The following is a 24,721-nucleotide window of genomic DNA, read 5'->3' on the forward strand; positions in this document are numbered from 1 at the left end:
TTGCCATTTCCTTCTCCAGTGGACCACATTTTGTCAGAACTCTCCGCCATGACCTCTCTGTCTTGGGTGGCCCTGCACGGCATAGCTTATGGCTTCACTGTGTTACGCAAGCCCCTTCGCCACAGCAAGGCAGTGATCCATGAAAGGGTGGAAATCTATAGCTACATATAATTGTGGGCCAGTATGAATAGTGCTACAAGAGTGGATAAATATCTAATTATAGATATGTGTGTTTACACTATTTTTCTCATGCTCTCTGTGGCTCTTTCTCCGTCCTCTGCTGATTCTGTGAGTTCCAAATGGTACCAGTTTCACCGTCTGCTTGGGAAGTTAATCTAAATATAGTATATTCTTTTGCAACATCCGTTGTTTCTCCTTCAAGGATGTGTTTGGCACTTTGGCTTCAAAACATTTTTGGAAAGATTGTCCCTTTGATACAAGAAAGGGAAGGGATGGTACCGTGAAATCAGCTAGGAAGCGGATCTTTTTTTAGGTTTTGAAACGTGAGACTTGTTCTCCGGGTGCGAGAAATAACACGTTTTTTGGCACCTGGAAGGATGTAAATATGGTTCCATAGATAGGACCAAGTTCACTTGCTGGAAGTAGATCTTGCAGGCCAAGAGAAGAATCACTGTTATCTATCTGCAGAGTTGTTGAGGGGATAAAAGACAAAAGGTGGAGGATCTTGGAAGTTAGCACTGTTGCGGTGAGGGGCGCAGAAGCATCATCGGGGAGGAAATCTGCTAGAGGCCTGCAAAGGGACAGAACAGCAAAGAGTTGGCCCATGTTTTATACAGAGTAGTCCATCCTTTCTATGCATTCACAACAACCCTGTGAGGTAATTTAGGTAGTGAGAAAGGGACTCGTACAGGGCTATCCAGTGAGATTCTCATTTAACGCTGTATCTCAAAGCTGTTTCACTGTGGCTTGGTTTTTGGGATGGAGAGCTAAGCTTGAATTGGAGAAGAGATGCTGTGTGGAGGCCAGGGGTGGGTGGGGGCTTGTACTCCCAGTGGTGGGCACAGCACAGGTTCATGTGGTCTGGTGAGCCGAATCCGTGTGCTTGGGACTGGGCTGACCTTTGCAGCTGACTTGGTGGGCTCTTCTGCCCCGTTTGCAAACTGACGGATTTAGGGTATCTGATGCCAAAGGGGTCCCAGCCGGGCCTGTGCTTCTTTAATAGTTGTGCAGAATGGGGAATTTCAGCCAGGGCAGCTTCTCCTTTTTCCTCATGAGTAGCTATGTGTCTCTCTTCTATCCAGCCATTGCTTTCATAGTTTAAGAGATTTTGGGCCCTTCCACTCTGTCATCGGAGCCCTTGAGGCGACTTATAAAACCAATAAAACAATGCAAAATAACCAACAAAATTAAACAGATAACAGTGTGTTCCTCTGCTTAGGAGTAGGTACTGTGGCTGTCAATGGGACTTACTCCCAGGTAGCAAGTATAGGATTGCAGCCTAAAAGGCAAACGTTGAAAGACAGCCAGGTAAACATAGCTAGGAGAACGTTAAAGGAAGACGTCAGAGGAAGACGTCAGTTGACGGGCAGGGCCAGTCTTATTTATTTGTGTAATCCTTCCTATCCCTCAGCCCCAGGCCATTTAAAAGGGCAGGAGCTGTGTCTACCTCTGTGCGTGGCCCACCCAAGGGCAGCCTCTTTTGTTTGCTTTGGGGTTACCTGGGCAGATCACAGGATGAAATAGAAGTGGCCATTTCTGGAGCTGTGTTACAGCCCTGCATAGGGCAGATGGGACTCATGAGATTAAATGATATACATTTATGTTGGGGTTTCTATTCTACCCTATTACCAAAGCCTTAATGCAGCTAGTGACAGCAAGGATTGCAAAAGAACAGACCATCCAACAAATCCCCCCTCACACACACAAAATAATAGATAAAACAATGGATCTAGACCATGCTCATAATGGTTTAGTTTAGCCTTCCTCAACCTGGCGCCCTTCAGACGTGTTGGACTACAACTCCCATCATTCCCAGCCAGCATGGCTGGGAATGATGGGAGTTGTGGTCCTGAGTGGCACCAGGTTGGGGAAGGCTACTTCAGATCCATTGAAATAATTGGGACTTAATGTTAGTCCTGACTAACTTGAGCCTTTGCTTTTCAATGGGTCTAAAGTGTGGCTGACTTATTCTGGATCTGACCCAATGAAAATAGTAGTAGATAATAATTTCAGCAAATGAATCCTTTCCACCTAACATGTGAAGGCAGAAAAGGGCCACTGAAGAAGAGGTGTGTGTGTGGGGGTGACAGTGGACTTTCTGATCAATGGGTTTGCTATTTGGGAAGGGAAGGATTTTTATGAGCACAGTCCCTGCTCTTGCTTTTAATTTATTTTATGCAGTGCACAGGCATTTAAAATGGATTGCTTAAACCAGTGGCGGGGACATGTGGCTCTCCAGCATTGGACTGGGACTTGAGAGATCCGGGTTCAAGTCCCCACTCGGCCATGAAACTCCCTCGGTGGCTTTGGGCTGGTCCCTGACTCTCAGGCTAACCTACCTCATGGGGTTGTTATAAGGATGAAGTGGAGAGGAAGAGGCCCGTGTGAGCTGCCGTGGGTTTCTTGGAGGAAGGAAGGCAGGTTAACATAACAAATAAATAAATACAACGCCAAGATAATGTCGTGCCCACCTCTTTAGAGTCCTTGGTTTACGGCACCAAAGAATAGGTCTAAACTAGTGATCTCACAAACAGTTCAGAATATGAATTTACCCAGCCTTTAACCTCAGCTGTGTTACAAATCAAAAAGTGTCCCCTCCGAAGCCAGAAATGAGAACTTGCAAGATTCTGCATTCTGAGTGGCCAAGCGCACAGCAGAGGAAGTCAGCAGAGGAAATCTACTTGCGTGGTGTCAGAAAAGAGGCACTTAAGTAGTTTCCCCCAATCCATTTTTGTTTGGAAAAACCCCTTGGACTTTTTTTTTTGTTTACCCCAACAGTTTACATTGGCTGAGATGAAATAGAAGAGAAAAGCACCACAAAGGCAAAAAAATCAATGGATTTCTTGAGATCTTTTATGCCCCTATTGTAAGCTGAGACCCAGAGCAGTGTGGCAGTTAGAGTGTTGGATGGGACTCTGGAGATCCAGGTTCTAGTCCCCACTTGGCCATGAAGCTCACGAGGTGACTTTGGGCCAGTCACTGAGTCTCAGCCCTAACCTCCCTCACAGGGTTGTTGTGAGGATAAAAGGGAGAGGAGGAGAATGTAAGCCGCCTTGGGCTCCTTGCAAGAGGAAAAAAAGCAGGATATCAATGCAGTAATAAATAATAAAATAAATGTGTGTTTTCCAAGTGTCCACGTAGTTAAATGATACCACCCCATGTCTCCACTTAAGACCATTTGTCTTTGCAGTGTGGTCATCCTATGTGGGAATTCGGACACCTGCTAAAACCCCTCCGAGTGGTCTACATTTCTTTAAAAACAAAACAAAAAACAAGTTGGTTATAGTAATAAAAATGGAAGGGCCACGTTAAGGGATCAAGACCACTTTCCAAAGCCAAGAGAACTGCAGACGTTTTCGCTCTGCGCCTGAGGGCTCATCGTGAGATGATTTCCTGGGGGTGTTCATTCCAAAGCCACGACGCCACCACGGAGGATGCCCTGACCTGGGGTTTGGGGGCCTGGCCCACAAGGTTTTGCTTTGTGTGCAGAAGGAACCTGGGGCAGATCACAATCGGGGGTAAATCCGACCCCTGCCGCTTCATTCCCGCAACCATTAATGCCAATGTACAACTTGGTTGACCCTGAATTAAAGTCTGACCGGTCTTTTGGTCAGCTGAGAAGGATGGTTTGGAACAGCGCAAGATCTGGGGCTCGTTCCTCAGCACTCTTGCTAGGGAGCCACCTCTCATGGAGCTCCGTGGGTCTTGCTTCCAAGTAAACCTGCTTCCGGTTGTTCTGTTGGGGGGTGGGGGTTGTTTCTGGAGGGGCTGCTCCACCCTGCATGACTTTGCCTCTCTTTCTCCCTCTTCTTCAGCGAGCCATCTTGCTTGTTTTCATTATCAATGGAGCAGATTAGAATCATGACATCAGCCTATAAATATGTTCTTGGAAGGCTGCGGAAAGTCTCCTTTCCCTAATCGCTCTGACTTCAGGAATTCAAGGACTGGCGGTTACGGTCTCCTTGGAGGTGGGCCCAGCAGGCTGGCGTTAAATAACCTGAAAATGCTCTTGAGGAAGTGATTACTGGATAAAAGTTTCCCCAGCCTGTGGGACTTGTTTGTCTATAGTTCTGCCGAAAATGAGCTCTGAATTTAAAGGGGTTCTTCTTCCTCTTATGGTTGTATGGGAGCAGTGATAACACAATCTACCTGTTGTGTGCGAACGAATTATCTGACTGGAGATCAGTGTGCAAGGTGGTTTCCTTGTTAGCTGGGGAAAATCCTCTTCCTTGCCTCCCTCTGTTTGAAACGAAGCAAGGCCTGGAGTGTTGAGCCACCAAACAGAAGATGGAGTAATGCATTTGCCTTCCCATTGAACATATGTTCTTTGGACCAGCATTATAGGGCAAGCCAGAGTTTTGGGGGGGGGGGAACTCCCTGTGTTTTGTGCCTTGTGCCTTCAAGTCTGCTTGCCAGAAGAAACAAGTAGTCTTTAACCATTAACAGTTTGTTGCACAGCCGTGAACAACTGAGTAGCGCTGAGTCAAAAGCTCAGGAGTAGATTGGGGAGATGCTGTATAAATTTATATATAAATGTATACAGCATCTCCTTCTGTATCTAAACCTTTCAGCCTGTGTACATTCACCTATTCAGAGTGATGGAACAGCCTCATTCTAAGTGGCTTCATAGTATATGTAGGGATGGTTGAATCTTTCCATTTCAGATTCTCTCTGTTTCTCATTTTCTTCAGTTCATCTCCAGTCTTCAGCTCAGTTCATCCTGAACTTTGAGATTTAAAAAAACAAAAGTGTTTCACATGAAAATTCATAAGTCTTTCTGTGCACATTTCTCCTAATACATGGATTTTTGTATGTGTTTTGCCTAACATAAATATTCTGGCAACCAGTTTTCCTAGTCTAATGCATATTTGAATGTTATTTCCCATAATTCACACATTTTTATGCATTCTTTGATTGGAGAACCCAATTACAAAATTCAGAGAAGTGTTTCAAAAGTTAACTGAGTTTCGGTTTGTATAGTGGTTTGAAGTGTGAAATTAGTGTAAGTTCACATTAAACTGTGAACTGAACAAATTTCTCCACACACGTGGCTGTGTGATCCCTGATTATTTGGATCATATAGCCACTAAGAACCACCCTTATAAAAAAAAAAATTAAAAAACATTCCAAAGCCTCTGTAAATGAATGGGTGGGTGGGTGGTGAACAGGGGTGAAACAGTACAAAAAGATAAAATAAAAAATGGTGAGTTTATGGGAGGGAGATTTTGGAGAATGCTTCCAGACTCCTGGGACTTCCTTTGGCGCACCAGAAATGTTCACTCGCTTGCAAAAAATTTGTCTCAGCCTTACCATTTAGGGCTCTCTCAAACTGAGGTAGAAGGAGGACCAAATAATCAGAGATGGGTTTGTGCATTTCTGTGTAATCTTTGGAAGCAACTGAATTCTTGGTTTTTTGGCTTTCTTTTGTTTTTACTGAAAATACAGACTTTCTTCCTTTCTCGTCCCTTCCTGATCACAGAGCTCATGAGAGTGGAAGTAAATTCTTCGTTGTTCTCCAACTTGCACTGGTCTTTCTGAGAACGCCAGAGAGCCAGCCACGCTGTGGGGTGCCCTAGTCCCCTTTTCCATTATGGGGAACAAAAGCCATTTCTTCTGCTTTCTTTCTTCTTCTTGCTTTTTAAGTGGCTTCTCACCCATAGAATAAGTCGGTCGCCTTTGGGAGGCTGAAGCCTAGCAGGCATTTTTCCATCTCTGCTCGTCCCACTCTTCATGCTTGACTCTTCCCTTTCAAATGGGATGGGCATTTCCCCTTCCACAGCTGCTTAAACCTCTTGTTCTCGTGCATTAAGAACTAAACTTGATTTAAAGTTAGCAGAAAGCCTCTTTATATGATGCAGAACTCGCGTGTTTGACCCAGGAAGCTTCCCCACTGCCCCCCCCCCCGCCTTATCTGTTTGATGGCTGATGCCTCCTATGCTGCCTCCTCTTTCAGAAACATCCTGGTTTGGTAGATGGTAGATGAGTGGGTATTTTATTAAAAGGAGGGTGTGATATCTTTTCCAAATACACATCTGCCAACCTTACTGAAATCTGCTATTTTTAATTTTATTATTATTTTGTGGGACGAACCCGAGTCTCTCCAGTTCAACGCTGTAACCGCTATACCACACTGGCACTCTTTTTCCACATTAAAAGTAAAAAAAGCCAGAGCAGAGAGAGGTTAGACTTTTAGGGAATTCTGGGTGCCTTTCAGCCATGTAGGAGCTGGAAAATGTCGCTGGGTTTGAAGAGGGCTGGAAGTGGGTTGAGATGCCTTTTTCTATGCTGCTTGTTCTCCCCCCTCATCAAACAGGCCCTGCAGGTTCCTGAGACAATATAAAACCTGCTAAGCCTGTACCCTGCACACACTGAGCGTCCAACTGTCTTTTTTCGTACGGCCTCCAACAGTCAATAGTTGTTCATATCTACAGCCTGAGAGGGTAGCAGGGTAAATGAAACCACTTGACCATTTAATTCAGTCTTCCCCAACTGGGTACTTCCATATGTGTTGGACTACAACTCCCAGCATGCCTCAGCCAGCATTAAATGGTTCAGTATGGTAACAGGAGCTGGTTTGATAAGAGACCATCTCTCCTCCCCTCTTCATCCGATACTTGTTGGGGTTTTCTTTTTAAAGTTAAGGAGTATCACCATCATTAGCTCTCCTCTGTTGCATTTGGAGAGAGTCTCACCCATTGAATGGAGGGTCCTCTGGGGGTATTTCTCTAGACTAAACACATCTCTGTTGGAAAAAGCTGTTCTGGCGGAGAGGAAGAGGGCTGCCTTCCAGCGCCCGGCTCCTCTCGACGCTGTGTGTCTTCCCGCTCGCTTGCCAGGGGAAATTCAGAGTGTGTTTCCAGGAGAGCGCTTGCAGGATCCCTTCTCCTGTAATTTCGGAAACCACCCTGCCCCCTCCCCCGTGGCGGCAACCCACCGAGACGTTTGTGTTAGGCGAATAGCGTCCTACGGCTTGAATCACAGTCTGATCCAGGAGACGCTTTGCCCCTCTTGCGCCGGTTGTGAAGGTGCAGGCGTGGCTTTGTAGTATTTCCAGGCCAGGTCTTGGAGCGCTGCAAACCTGGGAAGGGGTGCCATGTCTGCAGGGCCCCCTGCTTCTTTCATCCACCCAGATGTTTAACACTGAATAATACAAGTGGGCATCCTGCTGCAAAATCTCGCTATGCATCCTGACCTTCCAACAGAGGGGTTGGCAGTGCGGTGCACACGAGCATCGGTGCCCCCCCGACACCTTCCTTGTGTCCACTGAGGTGCCCAGCCCCTCCCACTTAAAATAATAATCATCACATAATTAACACATTTTTTTACCAGCAGCTGGGATTGCTGTGAAATAGGTCTCTGTTGATGCTGAAACCTGAGTTTGAAGGAGTGGTTTAATGTGTTGGGGCTCAGACCCCACCTCTGCCTCGTGCTTGGTCTTTGGGGCAGACAAGTTGTCCTTTGTGATGAGCCACACCTCCTAGGGCTGCCATTTTGTGATGGTGCCCAGGACAGTTTATCAAATTTGAGCGCAAAGGGCCCCCAAAACTTTCCTACCCCTGTTCCGCCCCACCAGCCAAGCCCTCTTGCAGGGTCTTCTATTCTGCCCTCCTTCCATTTCATCCCCCCTCCCCCCGCGTCCCAGGTTTTCCATTTTTCTTTTCCAGCAGGTGCTCCATATTCTATGGCGACTGAACATGCTCATTTTTCATTGGGCTGTTTTGGGGGAAGGGTGGGGGAAGCATTGCCCCCTAAGAGGCTTTTGTTGTGCTTCAGCAGGCCACAGCGTGCCCCCTACCATGCTTCCATCTCCCTCCTGTCCCTCTTTTGGCTGTTTCTCTTGGCACTCGCCGTCCGCATCTGCAATTAGAAGGAATGGTTAACTATTTCTTTAACTCAGGCTTCTCAACCCTGGGGCCCTCCAGATGTTTTGGACGACAACTCCCAGCATTTCTGAGCATTGGCCATGTTGGCTGAGGCTCCTGGGAGTTGAAGTCCAAAACAACTGGAGGGTTCCAGGATAGGATAGGCTGTTTTAACTGGTATTTGTATTGCTGAGTTGTGGTGTTTGCTTTTAGAAGGGTTCGTTACTTCATTTCATTTATTACATTTCTATGCCGCCTGATAGCCGAAGCCCTCTGGGCGGTTTACAAAGATTAAAAAACCACTAAAAATACATTCTACGTAGTATAAAAAACCATTTACATACAAACATATAAACAGACAGCACAGACACAAGCAGTTTTAAACGATCAACAATGAGAAAAATCTAGGACTTGATTATTCGTTATTGCTGGTCTTGAATTGGAAGCCACTTCAACGGCTGTTTCTGTGGAAAGGAGGGGAGAATATTTATTTCAACATTCACATGAAGCCGGAATCACCTTTTTTAATCTTCGGGGGAGAATGAGTGTGATGGGCAAGCTTGTATGCATAATACGGAAATAACATTGCTGTAAAGCACTGGCAGCTGCTGCCCACTCCAGGAGGCGATGGATTTGCAGCGTTTTCCTGGGCGACCCTTTTCCCCTGGGGTGTGTGCGTGTGTGTTGTACGGAGACTTGCCCTCTCTTGACCGTGGACTGAATTCAGAGGAAGAGCAGCAGTGAGTCTGTCCCGAGCCCGCTTGGTGCCCACATGCCAGAAGGCTGTGCCGCCTACCCCAGTCTGGTGCCTGCTGCCACCTGGGCTGGCTGCCTGGTGGGTCTTCTGCACTGGTGAGCAGGCTGTGCGGAAACACACGCCGGTCCCCTCACATCTTACGGCAGGGCTGTCGACAGCCTTTTTGGAGCTCAGATGGGAGAAACTGACTTGGGCAGCACAACGAAATGGCTGCCGCGGGAGGCGGGGCTGCGGTGAGGCACCTGCCCCAAAGACTGAGTGCAAGTCAGGGGTGGAGGCTGAGCCCCAACACGCTCAACTACTCCCTGGAAGCCAGAAACCTCTTTCACAGCGACTCCAGCAACAAGTAAGAAAATGTGCAGCAGCAGCAGCATCTTAAGCAAGGGGGCAGGTTCCCTTGGCAGGCGCTAAGAAAGCTGCCTGGGTTAGTCAGAGCTTATATACCAGCCTTACCCAACCTGGCACCCCCCAGAGTCGTTGGGACCACAGCTCCACAATCCACCGTTCCCCCGGCCTCGCAGAAGTGGGGGCTGTGTGCGCGCCAGGTTTGCGTCAATGCTGGGCTGTGGGGTGGGAAAGCAGCCCTTGTTTCTTCTGCCCCACCCCCTTTTGCAAGTTCTGCTGAGCAGGAGCTATTTTGGGCAGCTGCCACCATGGTGCCTGGGCACCCTCCGCATTCCTGAGCAGGTGAACTGGAGCCCTGCCAGGCTGTGCGCAGGGGCCCACCTGTTCTGGATGGCACTTCAGAGAAGAAATTATTTTAAAATAACACCACAGGGCACAAGCAGCGCCAAACGCAGGCAAGGGCTTGCTGGGGCAATTAGTGTGAAACAGTTGTGCCTCTGGGCGGTGAGAAACCACGTGTCGATCCGAGCTCTAATGCAGCTGCTGAGGGGAGCCCAGGGGCCACACGGCAGAAATTGCTGAAGAAGCCAGAGCACTGCTGTACAGCACCAGCCCAGGCCCCTAATCTGCAGGTGAGAGGCCTTCTAGGAACCTGATCTTCATTCAGTCACGGATGCCCCCCCCCCCCGATTTAAAATACTGTGTACAAATGGCCAGCGTTTTAGCGTACACAGAAGGGTCTTTAGTTTGGTCTTTGTCTTCGGTTTCGCCTTCATGTGCTAACTGGCTTTTGGGCCTGCGAGCTTTTGCGTTCTGAATTGAGCCCTGTCCTGTTGGAAGACCCTTCCTTAGTGATAGGGTTAGGTGTTGCTTTGTTGTTTTTTGCCTGCAGCATTGTTCCAAAGGGTTTCTCTGGTTCTTTGCTTTCTGTACACCTTTTTATCTTTCCCCACTCCCCTCCGTAAATATGGCATCTCTACCTGTGGAGCTGTGCATGCTTTCTTCCAGGTAAAACCTCAGCACTAATGCCAGAGCTTTCTGCTTGGTCTTGCTAAAGTTTCAGGCCTCAGGCCTGAAATACGGGATGCTGGCTTGGCCCCTTATTTCTGAAGCCCTAAGAGTGCCTGTAAGGTCTGAGAGTCCCCTGGCTCAGGCTGAGGTGGATGTAGGGGGCGGTCACAGTCTATCAGGTAACTCTTTGCTTGCTGTCTACACGGCAGGGAGTTTGGGCAACCTCCCTTCACTTGCTACACTGCTTTGAGGGGGATAGAGGTGCCCCTGTTCTGACATTACAGCTAAAGACCTGAGCGTGCTGCCCCAAGTCGAAATGACAAGAGCATCTTGCGGCATCTTATTAATACATGTTCTCAACCTGTGGCAGAGTCCCCTGCATCAGATGCATGAAGTGTAATCCTTAAAATGGGCAGGCAGATGGACCTCCGCCCCACCGACCTCTCTCTTCTTCACTTTCCAGCCCCCTCAACTGTGTGTCTTCATGGCTGCCCCTCTAGAATTGCAGTTCAGCATCTTTGGACATGGAGAGTGGTCCACGAACATGTCTTCCGGAATAAACCTGTTTGTTCTCCAGGCGCCCTGAGAGCCTCTGTTGTGTTTGCTGCCGCGGATGAATGCTGCCCCCCCCCCCAGGAGTTCTCATGAGTGGTGCTGCTAGGGCCAAGCTTGGGGTCAAGATCCGAGGCCTTGCAGCCAAGGGGTCCCCCAAATGTCCACCTGGAGAGAGGCCAGTGGTGAGGGCCACAGAAGCAAGCTCCATTGTTTCCCTGAAGCCATGATAGCACTATGATTAAGTGAGGTTAAAATGCAAAACTGCACATGCTCAGGAGTATTTCTTTTTTTCTTTTTTAAACCAGGGTTGGCAAACAGTTTTGGTGTTGCTGTAATAGATCAGGACTATAGAAGCAGTTTTGAAGCATGGAGGGAGAGAAATGCTTGTTTTGTGCTTCACAACTGAAGGAATATCATGGCCATCTAAATGCTCCTCTGCCCCCTTAAGACCATTAAGTCCAGGGGCAAAAATTCCGGAGCTGCACCACTGATGTAGTAAGGCTTCCTACCCCTTTGGGCCTGCCTGTGATCCAGTTTGTTCCTTACTCATCTGTCGCAATGCCTGTCTACCGTGGCCACAGTGGTCCACCTCCGTGTTGCGCTTGGTGACATCTGGATGCTCTGATCTGGGAGTTGCTTCCCACACCATTGGGCCTACCAGGTGGGTGGATCAAAAATGAAGCCTATCTCTCCTTCGGGGCAAGGTTGGGCAGGAGAGGCTTCCTCCGCTCTTGGGATAGTGGCTTTTTGTCCCTGTCTAAGCTTTGTCTGTTTGTTGGGAGCTGTTGGGGGTTTATAAATAAAAGCTTCTTTTGTCAGTTCAGAGTCTGGAAAACACAATATTTTAATTTAGAGGAGGAGGAGCTGGGCCCATAGCTTGCGATCCGTGCCTCGCGTTGATCGGCTGCGGGGCTGCGCTCCCTCTTTGCGGGGAGACACGGCTTGTTTTGCAAAATTGGATTGGCTGAGACCCATCTTTAGTCTCCTTTTCTAAATATTAGCTTTCTTAGTCCATAATCTGACATTGTCATCTTATTAAGCGGCAGCCCCGCATCTGCTGTGGGCATCCTCAGAAAGCTCTTTGCCAGCACCGGATGCTTCTGCTTGTCGCCCCACCCTTTAGCGCTCAGTGTGCTCTCTCTTTCTTGGGCCCTCTCTCTCTATCTGGGTGTCATTTTATCATCCTGTTCCTCCATGTGAGATGCCCAAAAATGCAGGGGAAGAAGTTTGCCAAAAAGGCAAACGTGCGGGTGGGTGGTCGACAAAGGGAGTGGAGTCCCAAAGGAACTTTGATGCAGTGTGGAGGATTGGGAGAGCTGTTTTAGGGTGGTCTTTGCCCCTAACTGGCTCCCTCTTGGCCCATGTGCAGGGCCAGGCACATCCATGTGGGTGAGAGCAGCCCATGGCTCTGTACCAGGCCTGGAGGCAGGGGCGACATTTCTTCATTAAGTTGGGAACGAACCTCATTGGGCCAGAGCTCAATCCATACGCACGCTTACACAGAAAAATATGTCAATTACAATAATGAGGAACTTGATTTAACCTTCTTTGATTTAAATTCCCTGAACCACTCTTAGGGGAGGGGACCATAGCTTAGGGGTAGAGCCCCTGGCTGCTGCTGCCAGTCAGTGTTGGCAGTGCTGGGCTTGATGGGCCAGGGGTCTAACTCTGGATAAGGCAGCTTCCGATGTTCCTACTTAAAATCAGCCCTTGAATTCAGAACCATGAGGCCTGGAATCTTACAGTATTATCAAGGGAAGGTCTGTGGCTCAGTGGTAGAGCCTCTGCTTTGCATGCAGAAGGTCTCCGGCTCAATCCCCAACAGCATCTCCAGGTAGGGCTTGGAAGGGCCCCTGTCTGAGGCCCTGGAGTGCCGCTGCTGCCCATCAGTGTCAACAATACTGGGCTGGAGGGACTCAGAGGGTGACTCTACGTCAGGCAGCTTCCTAGGTTCCCAAGCGTCATCTCGTGTAGGAGGAGAAGGCTCTCAATGGCTACTAGTCCTGGTGGCTCTGTGCTACCTCTAGTATCAGAGGCAGTATAGCTATGTACAGCTGCTGGGGAACATGGGAGGGTGCTGTTGCGTTCATGCCCTGCTTGTGGGTTTCCCGTGGGCAGCTGGTTGGCCACTGTGTGAGCAGAATGCTGGACTAGATGGACCCTGGGTCAGATCCAGCTGGGCTCTTCGTACGTTCTTCTCAATTGGTGTAAGTGGAGGAAGGTTAGTGGAGAGCACGGCTGAATGTTCCCTATGCCCAGCCCAGCTTTCTCCCTGCCAGGATGCCTCATTTTCCATGGGCAGGATTTATTATTCTTAAACAGAAGGGAACCTCCGTCTGTGGCCCAGGAAGCACCCATTGACTGCCTCACTGAGAACTAGGCACTTGTTCCAAGGGAATGGGTGAAATGGTGGCAGTGGGTAATCGTGTTCCCCAAAGCAAAGGAAATCAAAGGAATGGCGTTTGAGCTGGGAGCTGTTGGCCTTATCTGGGTGGAATGGAGTTGCCCACAGAGGCGCTAGCAGAACTGGCCAGCACCCATATTTGCCTTGTTTCTGTGGCCGCAGAGCCATCGCCTGTTCCCATCCTCCCTTCCTCCCTCACTCCACGAACTACAGCTGGTTCCCTCCTGCGTGATACTTGACTCCTTTTGATATTGTTCCTGAGAAACTTTTACCTCTGCAGTGGAAACAGGGAAAAGAGCCCTAGCAAGCGGGAGTAAGCATCCTGCTCTCTCTTTCTCTCCCTCCCTCATGATCACTAATGATCCTTTGGATCACATCTGCCTCCCTTCTGCACATCTAGTATTTCAGGATATCTCACCGGCCGCATCTCTGAGGTGGCGGATGAGCATTTTACTTTCAACAGGGACATAAAAGTGTTTTTCGGGTTTTTTTGCAATCTTTCTGTGTCTATAATTTCCCCCTTCTTCCTTTCCTAATCGGTCGCCATTAAGACTGCCCGGCGGAGCCATAAATAAAAGAGCTGTTGAGCTGCATCAATCAGAGGTTCCCAGCCAGGGTGGGTGGCTGAGTGAGTGGGTTGAGAAGATGCCGGTGATGGAAAAGCCTGTGGGAAGTGGCTAGGAAGGGACCACTTCGGAATCCAAACGTGGCTTTTACTCCTGCTGCCCCAGGGTCCGTTTGCAGAAAGACAACAGGCCTCTGAAATATTTCGCTGCGTCCTCTGAGCGAGACTCTGGGGCCTGTGAGCATGGGGAGAATCCAAGCCTTGGGAAGCTTTATTGCTGGCCTGGGGAGGGGTTTGCGTGGAAAACATGGCAATAAAGTACAACCAGAGCCCCAGAAAGAGCTAGCTGGTGTCTAGGTCTCCACTTCCACCTCTGCTTTGCCAGCCCTCAGCAGCCATGATCTGTGGGCCTCTCAGCTTGAGCCAGACCCATAGCCCTGCCAGCCGTAGCAGCCTTTTGCAGAGGGAACCCAGCATGGTGTGTGCGTGTCCCTGACACAGCCTGGCTCAGGGTTTGCCTTGCCCCCTTCTCCATGGCTGTCGAGTTCGCATCCCTTCCCTAGTGCAGGCCTTGAGGGGGATTGCCGAACCTGTCCAGAGTTGTGCGGAAGGAAGGGCGAATGTGACCAGGGGGGCAGGATAAGAGGGCAAACCCCAAAGATCAGGGGGCTGGACCAACTCCCCTATGAAGACAGGCGGGGCTATTTGGCTTAGAGAAAAGGCCAATAAGGGGGCACAGGATAGAAATAGATAAAAATGTCTCCCTCTCTCTTCATACTAGAACCCAGTGGGGTCATTCAGGGAAGCCTGCGGTGGGGAGAGATTTGGACAGACAAAAGGAAGGGCTTCTTCACATAGCGCAGGGTTAAGCTGTGGAATTCGCCACCACGACATCTGGTGATGGCTTTAAAAGGGGGAGGATCAAAGGCAGTATACTGGGGTGCGCAAGCAGAAGGGGGCTCTAACTGTGCTCATGCCCTGCTTGTGGGGTTCCCATGGGGGCAGCTGGCCGGCCGGCCACCTTGGGATCAGAATGCTGGGCAGGATTGACTGTGGTCTGATCCAGCGTGGGTCTCCTGATGTCCATGACAGGAGAACCTGCAGCTGGTGGGCTTTCCTCTTCAAGGTCTGGGACCCCCCTTCTCTCTCTCTTGGACCCCCCTTCTCTCTCTCTTGGACCCCCCTTCTCTCTCTCTTGGACCCACACCTCTTCAGCTTCCCAAACCACCATTTATCCTTTTTTCCATTTGCTTTTAGCAGGGCGAATCTTTCCTTCTCGCTGCATCTCTCGGCTGGGAAATGCTGCTCCCCTTCCGGGCCCCTTCTGCCGCTTTTAAGGGTGTTCAAGCCATGCTGGGAGGGGAAGACAACCGTGCTCCAAGCAGAAAAGCTGGGCTGGGGGCAGGCAAGTTGAGGGGGGGGTGCCTTCTCAGTTTCTGGCTGTGCCCCTCCTCTTCTGCCTTGAACCGTGGGCCTGCCTGACAGGAAAGAATGGGGATTTTCCTGGTCCTCAGCTCTCCTGAGAGAGGAGACATTTCTCTGGCTTAATTTCTTCGCAACAGGCTGTTGTGAAAGGCACAAGAGCAAGGCTGGAGAAGAGAAGTGGGCTGCTGGTCACCCTGCTGGCCCATCTATGGTCCTCAGCCCTGTATAGCATCACTTGCGTCTTTTTTCTTGGCTCCTGTGACAGACGGCACTCTGCTGCTTCCCCAGGATGGGGGAGCTGCCTGTTGGCTTTTCTGCCAGGCATGAAGCTTTTCAAGGCACAGGAACCTTTTAGGTGGATGGGGAAGTGGCAACGCTCATCATCCTGTCTGGAGTTAGTCTCTGACCCATCACATCTTTTCCTCAGCCCTTGCTCGCTCTCTTACTCGCTCACTTCTTTCTTTCTTTCTTTCTTTCTTTCTTTCTTTCTTTCTTTCTTTCTTTTTTGCTTGCTTGCTTGCTTGCTTGCTTGCTTGCTTGCTTGCTCCTTCCTTCCTTCCTTCCCTGTCTCTGTCTCTGTCTCTGTCTCTGTCTCCTGCTCTCTCTTCTTCCTGCCTGCCTGCCTACCTGCTTGCTTTGGCTCTGTTCTTCCTCCAAGCTCTGCTTTGGATCCTTTTGGGGTTACCCAGTCTCTGTTTCTCAGCCACCATTGTACAACTCTGCTCCCCCCCTGCAGCCAACAGCTTTCCTTGTCCTTGTGTGATCCCTTTCTACCGCCACCCTTAATTGTCTCCTCCTTTCGCCTTGGCCTGTTTTCCTCTCTTGTCCTCTTCCTCCCTTGGGGTCTGTGCCAGCTGCTGACCCTGCCCTCACCCTTCAGCCTGCTTGCCTCTTGACACCTTTCTTGCTTGCTTGGCTCCTCAAGCCAGCCGGAGCCCAAGGGGCCCCTGACTTCCATCCTTGTGCTCGTTCCAGGCTGTTTATCCTTTCTTCCTGCTCTTGGCTGCTGCTGCCTGCCAGATCCCTGAGCGCATGAACAACAGAGGCCAAGCATCGCCATCCTGGTGCTCCCATCAGCCCCAGCCAGTGGTCAAGAATGCTGGGAGTTGTAGTCCAAAACATCAGGCTTGGGGAAAGCTAAGCTAAGGTGAGAGCCATTGGCACTCCTATCTCCCCAGAGTCTGGTGCTTGTTTATTAATGAGAAGCCTAAACAGAACATGAATAAATCACGGCTATGCTGATTCCCTTGCAGCCCATTACCCCACGGTGCTGTTTTATGCACGGCTGTTCCCGTGGCATCATCTTCTGGAACAGGTGCTTGCATCTTGCCCTTCTTCCGAGGAACGGAAGGGCGGCTTCACCCACATTTAATCCGTGCAATGACCCTGTGAGGGAGGCTGGGGTGAGGCCGGACGGAGGTGTGCATGCGTCTCCCCAGCTCCGCTTTGGTCTCGTGTAAGCGTGACGTCGTCTCTGGGAGAGCTGATGGAGGACTCAGCTTTCCCCGTTGTGTTCCCTTGGCTTCATACTGAACACGCTACCAAAAATTAATTGCCAGCTTTGCTAATATGAAGGGGGCTGCATCGTATCCCCCCCCCCCCCGCGCTTCTGGTCTCTTCCTCACCAGACACTTGGTGCATTCTGATTAGTGCTGGAGTTGGAGCGCCTGTCTGTGCTGTACAATCCAGCTGAAGACGCCTCAGTCCCGTTTTACGTCCATGGGAGGGAATTCAGCCACATTGACCAGGAGTGGGCAGAAGGTAGATCTCCAAATGGTTGGGCTTCAACTCCCAACATTCCTGACCATTGGCCATGCTGGCAGGGGCTGATGGGAGTTGTAGTCCCAAACATTTGAAGACCTGCCTTCTACCTGCTGCTGGTCTGTGTGGCTTAATTCTCTCCCATGGATGTAAAACAGGACTGAGGCATCTTTGGCTGGTGTTAAAGGGCCAGCTATATAGTCTGGTTCAAGAATTGGCAACCGTGTGTGTGTGTGTGTGTGTGCGCGCGTTGGTGGTTGGAAAACCCTGCTCTGCCCTGTGCATCAGTCCCATGCTGTGGCACCCCAGTTGTGGCACGAGCTTCCCAGAGAGGTTTGCCTGGCGCCTACACTGTGCTTTTTTTCAGTGCCAGGCAAAGACCTTTTTATTTTCCCAGGCATTTTAGTTTTTCAGTTTGTTTTAAATCTGGTATTGCATTTCAAAATCTTTGCACTGCTTCTAGCTTCTATTTGGTAATTATTGTTATGTTTTATACTGTAGTTTTAAACGTTCACATTGTTTTTTATCAACTTGTATGTTATGGTTTTAATTGTTGTGAACTGGCCAGAGAGCTTTGACAATTGGGTGGTATGGAAATGTAATAAATAAATAAATCGTGCCACCCGCAGTTCAGAATTGCTGCTTCTTTCTCGCTCCCTGTAAAAAAAGAAGCAGCAGCACAGGACCCCTTGTGGTCTAGCTGGATTTCGCCCCTGCCTGCCCTGCATATAAACACGGCACATCAGGCCGTGGGTTCCCTTTGCGTGCGTGTGCTTGCCAGCGAGAGCCACTTGCCCGCAGCACTGAGCACTGCGCTTGGCTGCACAGTGCTTCCTGGTAATCTGATGATTTGGTCGACTTCCTTTTGTCGTTAATTGTGGTGACTTGTGGATTTTTGTATTGTTTTTATGTCAGCTGCTCTGGGAGATGTATTGGCTGAAGAGCAGGGTCAAAATATTTTAAACAAACAAGTAAATCAGAACCACAGTAAACACCCCACCCCACCCCAAGGAAGGTGCATTTGTGTGACTAAGCTAGGGCGCTGCCTTGTCCGACCCGGTGCCCTACAACTCCCCTCACCCCCCGTGCTTGTTGGAGATGATGGGAGTTGTAGTCTGACCAGCCCAGAGGGAAAGGCTGCCGTGGTGAATGAAGGTAGAGCAAGCAAGGAGTGGACACTCCTCTGTTCCTCTGAAATTAAGGTGCAATCCTATGCATGTTTAGATAGAAAAAAGCCCTACAATTCCCAGCATTCCCCAGCCAGCCAGCCATGCTGGGAGTTGTGGGACTTTTTCCTGGCTGGGGAATGCTGAGAGTTGCAGGGTTTTTTTCTGGCTGGGGAATGCTGGGATTCATAGGACCTTTTTCTGCCTAAACATGCATAGGATGGCACCCTTAATCTCTCTCTCTCTCTCTCTCTCTCTCTCTCTCTGGGTCCTTCCCAACGTGGCTTTTATCCTGCCATTGGCCTGCCTCAAACACAGGATTTTATGGGCGGTCCGGAGGTCATCAGCTTCCATTTGTATCTAATCCTTCTATGTTTTCCCACCACTTCTTCCATCTAGGAAAACATTGGCTAAGGAGGAAGAAACAGAATAGCTGCACGGTGTCTGGTAGTACCACTGGGAGCCCTCCTCTGTCTGGGAGCCTCTGTGGTTTCTTTGAGCATGCAGTGGGTTGCTGAGTGAATAGGAAACTGCCTGAAATGGAGTCTGGCAGCAACTGCTCTGCAGGATTTCAGGCAGGAGATTTTCCAGTCCTACCTGGAGACTGAACCTGAGACCTTCTGCATGCAAAGCAGGGACTCCTCCACTAAGCCACAGCTCTTTCCTTAATAATAAAGTAATATTCCAGTCCTCATGATTCAGAATAAAGGGCTAATTTAAGTAGGAATGTTGGAAACTGCCTGATACTGAGTCAGATCCTTGGTCCATCTAGCCCAGTATTGTTAACACTGACTGGCAGCCACAGCTCTCCAGGATTTCAGGCAGGATTCTTTCCTAGCCCTAACTGGAGATGCTGCTGGGGATTGAGCCTGGGGCCTTCTGCCTGTAGAGCAGGGCCTCCAGCACTGAAGTCAGTCAGTCGCTCACATTGCTTCTTGTAACAGTTGCTCCTACCCTTTCCCCCCCTCTTGTCTTTTTAGGAAACCAAACTTCAGCGGCGCGCGAGCAGACATAACACCCGGGGCTGACGAGAGGGTGTTTGCCATCCACTGAACAGGTAGGGCCTGCACTCTCCACACCCTCATCTGCCCTGTGGCATTGCCAGAAACTCCTGGGGGGGAAGTGCATTTCTCTGAGCACATTCCTGGTTGAGAACAGTGGGCAGCAGGAGGATGCTGGGCTGCGACTGGTGAGGAGGGAAACTGAGACGCCGAGGGATGATGAAGTCGGTTGGGCGAGCTAGCTCTGAGGGAGGCCAATCTCTGTGTTTCATTGCCTCCTGGGTTTCAAGACTCTCCACAGAGGCAGCAACTAGTTTTAGCCAGCATGTACCTTCAATACACAAAGGCCGTTCCTTGTGTTTTCTTGGGTGTCGTTTCCCCCCATGTGGGCTGATCAAAGTGACATTAAGCACCAATGTGTTATTATTTATCTACTAAAAACAGATAAATTTTGTGTGCTGCCTTTCCTTGAAAAATCCCACCACACCCTTTATTGCAGCCATGTAAATAAGCCCACACAAGCGGAATCGCGTGCAGATATTTGGCTCGCCTGCTGTGGGCTGGCAGAGCAGGAACGGGGAGCCAGGGCACCATCAGAACCTAGCATTGTTGGGCAACTGCCAGTGCCCCAGCACCTGATGGGGCCTACTGCTGGTGCTCACCCTGGGACCCCCTGTCATGCTTCTTTTCTCCTGGCCTGGCCCTCTGAACAGTGCCAGACGGCTGGTTCCATCCACCCTTTTAGTTTTCCTCAGTGCCCCCACGTAGCGTCACTCTTAGCATTGTTGGAAATTAAAATGGCGTCCCCCTCAGCCATGCAGCTCAGCTGCCCCGCTTGCCAGGTAAGCACACTGACAGAAGAGGGGCCCATCAATGTACTTTGTCCCCTCACACCTGGAACCAGACCCTGTGGAAGCTCTCTGCATTCCTGTGTTGGGCACAGAGGAGGGAGCTCCTCTCTTCAGGCAACTGGCGCAGAGGAGGTATAGAGCTATCCATCCCTGCTCCATCAGCTCGCTCACTTGCTCGCCTACACGGAATTCCTGCTCGCCTGGAGCAACCAGTCGAGAACTTAAATGCAAGGCTCGCTTTAACATCTGACAGAGAAGTGTTGTTGGATTGAGAGCAAAATTGACCTTGTCTTGCCACATAGCAAATGAAGGAGTAACATTTTTTGAGGGGTGGAGGTAGGAATAGCTGCTCGCATCTTCTCTTCCTCCCCACCCGTCCTCGTTCCTGATCTTAACTCAAAAATTCTGTGGTTTTTTCACAAAATGTTTCATCTTCCTTTGTGGTGGCCAATCCTGCTAAGAGGTCCCTCTGCCTCACCCCAAGCAGAAAGGTGGGTACTTGGGTGCTGGACCGATCCAGCAAAGCAATTCTTAGGCTATGAATGCTTGATTTCCAGGGGTGGAAATGGAGGTCTTCTTTCTCTCTGTGGGATTGGTGCTGCTCCTATGGGAGGGAGAGGCCCATACATGTTTAGATTACACTGAAGAACTCTCATGTTGGGACTCCAGAAAATGGGGGAAGAGGTGTCTGCCTAACTGTGAAAGGGAGGGGGACCTATATGTCACATTTTTCCACTGGCATTACCATACGGAAAGAGAACGGAGTATTCATTGGACCTGTGCTATCTTAAGGGAAGTGCTAGTGCAAGTTGGGGTGAGTATAGGTTGGGGTGTCGGGACCTCTGTGCTCCTCCACTGTTCCAAGAGAAGCTGCAGAACAGATCAGTTCCAAATTTGCTTGCTCCATCTGCCACCTTCTTTTCTGAAAAGAATATTTCAGTTTTTGTGGACTTTGGGCAGGAAAGCTGTGGATCAATGAATGGGACTGCAGCGAGGGGAGGAGATGTATTTTGTGGGGCACAACCCCATCCCTCTGGAGGAGAATGACTCTGGTGCACAGAGCTGTGACCTTCTGGATTAATCGTTTATTCTAGCATGCAGGTCTGAGGCACATGGGGAATGCTCTAGGCCAAGGCACTGTGCTTAGAGGGCATTTCGAGGTTCAGTCCTTGGCAGCATCTCCAGGTAGACCTGGGAAGGAACATTCTCTGTCTGAAACCCTGGCGAGCCATTGCTGCCAGTCAGTGCAGAAAGTACTGAACTGCATGGACCAAGGATCTGACAGGGTATAAGGCATCTTCTTCCTTACCTCTTTAGGGTGCAGTCCTATGCATGTTTAGTCCCAAAAAAGATCCTAGAACTCCCAGCATGCCCCAGCCAGGAAAAAGTCCTACAACTCCCAGCATGCTCCAACCAGGAAAAAGTCCTACAACTCCCAGCATGCCCCAGCCAGGGAAAAAGTCCTGTAACGCCCAACATGCCCCAGGAGAAAGAGAGAGAGGAAGAGAGAGAGGGGACTAAAACGGCTGTAGGAGGAGCGCGCACCTGGGGCAGGGCAGGTGGTTTTTGCAACATTCTTGTATTGATAGCTGGGAGAATGGAGGACCTCTCTTTGCCCGAGTCAGGGCAAAGTACAGAGGGACCTACGGAGGACTGAGGTGAGGAGGAAGAAGGGGAGAGGTACCGAGTGAAGAGGAAGAAAACTGGAGATTCTGTTAGAGTATTTTCTCCCTCTGTCTGTCCTATGGAAAGGGAGAAATCTTAGTTTTTGTGGTAGTGAAGTCTCTAACTCAAGAGGAATGTGAGATGTGAACCCTAAATTAGCATGGTGGATTAAAAAAGCTGTGGCTGATGTAGCCCATGCGCATCATATGCAGGGTGGAGACTTGTTCGTGGAATGCAGGAGTAAAGAACAGGCTGAAAAATTGCTGCTTCTACGGACATTAGGGAAGATTAGAATTTCTTGTCAACTTCCTTGTTTCCAAGCTGAGAAACGTGGAGTTGTTTTGGGACAACTCCTAACTCCTTTAGGAGTTACGGAGACACATAATAGAAAGGCTTTGGTGGGGAGACATAGTTACTCCAGCATTTTGCGTACAAACAGGGTGGCGAGATTCCTCCCTCAACCACTGTTCTTTTCTCTATCAAGGGACAAACTCTCCCGGAGCATTTCTTGCTTGGATATCAGGCTTTTAGGATTAGGCCATATGTCCCTCCCCCCCTTTGTTGTTTTCGTTGTCAAGCCTTTGGGCCCGTGTCTGCGGTATGTCGGGATAATGTACGATGTGGAAAGTGTGGGGGTCCTCATTCATTCCATCTGTGTGATGGCTCCCCTACCCCAACTTGCCGTAACGGTGGGGATCTCATGGCCCCATGTTTAGATGTTGTCCAGCTGCCCAGAGATCTTGGGACATCCAACCTATGAGAGTGAAGCTGGGTGTGTCCTACGCAACTGCTGTTGGGCGCTATAAGAAGCAGGAGAAAGGGGAGAGTGGGGTGGTTACCCCCTTTCTGTTCCCACAGTGTCCTCGTCTGCTCTCTCAGCAGAGGGAGGGGTTGCTGATAAAGATCTGCTGGTGGTTAAAACGGACCGCTTTGTTGCTTTTGTACTAGAGGTGATTAATTGCACAGCTCAAACCCAAAAGAAGACCGAGAAAAGGATGATTATTTAAAAGCAGCTGGAAAATTTCTGGGAGTGGAAAACTTAACTACGGAGCGTATTTGTGAGGTGTTAGGTAGCCCTGAGATCCAATTCTGCTGGATTTGAAATTTGGAGCTGGAATGCACATAGTTCAGTTGCCCATGGCCAAGAACTGAAAGACCTCCTCTCATTTTCAGAGATTTTACCTGATACTGTTTGTATGCAAGAAACTTGGTTGTTGCGGTCTTTAAATTTTAAGCTGCTGGGTTATGTCTCTGTTCGAAAGGATGGAGAGTTTGGCATGGGAGGAGGCGTGGCTACTTGTATACGGGAGACGTTGATTCATGTAGCGGTGATTGTACTGGATACAAATTTTGAAGTGTTATCAGCGGATATTCCTCTAATGAATGACCCAAGAATTTTACGGTTGGTTAATATTTATAATCCCTGCCTTCCTTTGAGTGTGGAGGGTTTGGGTCAAGTTTTAGTTGGAATGAAAGGGCCTTGTATTATATGAGGCTGGACAGCCACCTGTCGGGGATGCTCTGACCTGGATTCCTGCATTGAGCAGGGCTTGGGCTCGATGGTCTTATAGGCCCCTTCCAACCCTACTATTCTATGATTCTATGTGGTGCTTTTAGTAGTCACAATATTAGTTGATAATAGCTCGATTTCTTATTGGAATGTCAATAAAGCCAGCTGGAAACTTTTCAGGAAAAATGTCTAAGTATCTTTGAAGCTCTGATTGATATAAGGGATGTGGAAGTTTTTTTGTGATAAAATCACCTCTGGTTTAGTAGATGCTGCCCCTCTGGCTATCCCAAAGTGTAAGCCAAAATCTAGGCCCCATGTAGCTGTTTCTTGGTGGATGGAAGAATGTAGTAGGGTTATTAGTATGCGAAATGCAGCATACCAGAGAGTTAGACAGCCCTTTACATCAGAAAATCTGGTAGAATATAAACACTGTAGAGCTTTGGTTAAAAGAACTTCAAGGGATGTTAAAAGGACTAGCTGGCACCCGTTTTGCAGCAATCTTATCATGGATATGCTGGTATCATTGGTGTATCACCAATTGAAGAGGGGAGGGGGTTATAGCCAGTATAAGGGCATTCTTGCTTTAACTTTTGATGGAGAGGTCTATATTTCCAATTCACAAAAAGCTGAATTGTTCGCAGGAGTATTTCAACAAGTTAGTGATGGGAATAATTGGTCAGAGACCAACATAGACAGCCCCTCCTTCTTTTGATGGATAGGGACCCTTGTACTGAGGATGTACTGAATATAGATTTTGCTCTTTGGGAATTGGAGAAGGCTTTGAATTAGAGCAGAAATACTTCCCTTGGGGAAGATGATATATGTTATGAAATGCTTCGACATTTACCTGGTAAATGTCAAAGAATTCTCCTGGCTTTTTATAATGTAATTTGGAGGAAGGGTTGTTGTTCAGTCGTTCAGTCGTGTCTGACTCTTCGTGACCCCATGGACCATAGCACGCCAGGCCTTCCTGTCCTGCGCTCTCTCCCGGAGCGTGCTCAAGTTCATATTCATTGCATCCGTGATGCTATCTAGCCATCTCATCCTCTGCCGTCCCCTTCTCCTTTTGCCTTCAGTCTTTCCCAGCATCAGGGTCTTTTCCAGAGAGTTTTCTCTTCGCATTAGGTGGCCAAAATATTGGAGCTTCAGCTTCATTATCTGTCCTTCCAATGAGCACTCAGGGTGGATTTCCTTGAGGATGGACTGATTTGACCTCCTTGCAGTCCAGGGCACTCGTAAGAGTCTTCTCCAGCACCACAGTTCGAAAGCAAGGAGGAAGGGTACGATTCCTAAAAGATGGAAGCAAGCAGTTGAGCTCCCCATTGGTAAACTGGGAAAGTCCATATCTGATTCGGCTTCCAATAGACCCATAGCGCTCACCTCTTGTTTATGTAAAGTGATGCAGCATATGATTGATTCTAGATTGATGGCTTTTATGGAAAAATGTGGCTTACTGTCTCTGGAGCAAACTGGATTTCAGCGTAGTCATGTTATGGATAATATTATTCTCATAGAAACAGAGATTTGGAAGTCCTTTTGTACTAAAGGATTTTTTGTAGCAGCCTTTCTGGATATAGAAAAAGCATATGACAAGGTTTGGAAAGAGGGCTTGTTACACAAGCTTTATCAATCGGGTCTGAGAGGTAGAATTTTTTGGTGGTTG

At 49.1% G+C, this 24,721-nt stretch overlaps 1 protein-coding gene across 1 annotated transcript in view; it reads left to right on the top strand.

The window, feature by feature from the left end:
• The window catches only part of LOC146333445 (guanine nucleotide-binding protein G(I)/G(S)/G(O) subunit gamma-7), a 128,383-nt gene that overhangs the window by 7,099 nt on the left and 96,563 nt on the right, over positions 1-24,721 (top strand). The window contains exon 2 of the mRNA XM_084826126.1: positions 19,012-19,088. The gene's annotated coding sequence lies outside the window, so the exon portion shown is untranslated. The remainder of the gene's footprint in view (positions 1-19,011; positions 19,089-24,721) is intronic.

This window comes from Heloderma suspectum, chromosome Z (assembly GCF_057233095.1).
Source record: "Heloderma suspectum isolate Gila_16-S chromosome Z, 16-S_ref, whole genome shotgun sequence".
NCBI lineage: Eukaryota > Metazoa > Chordata > Lepidosauria > Squamata > Helodermatidae > Heloderma > Heloderma suspectum.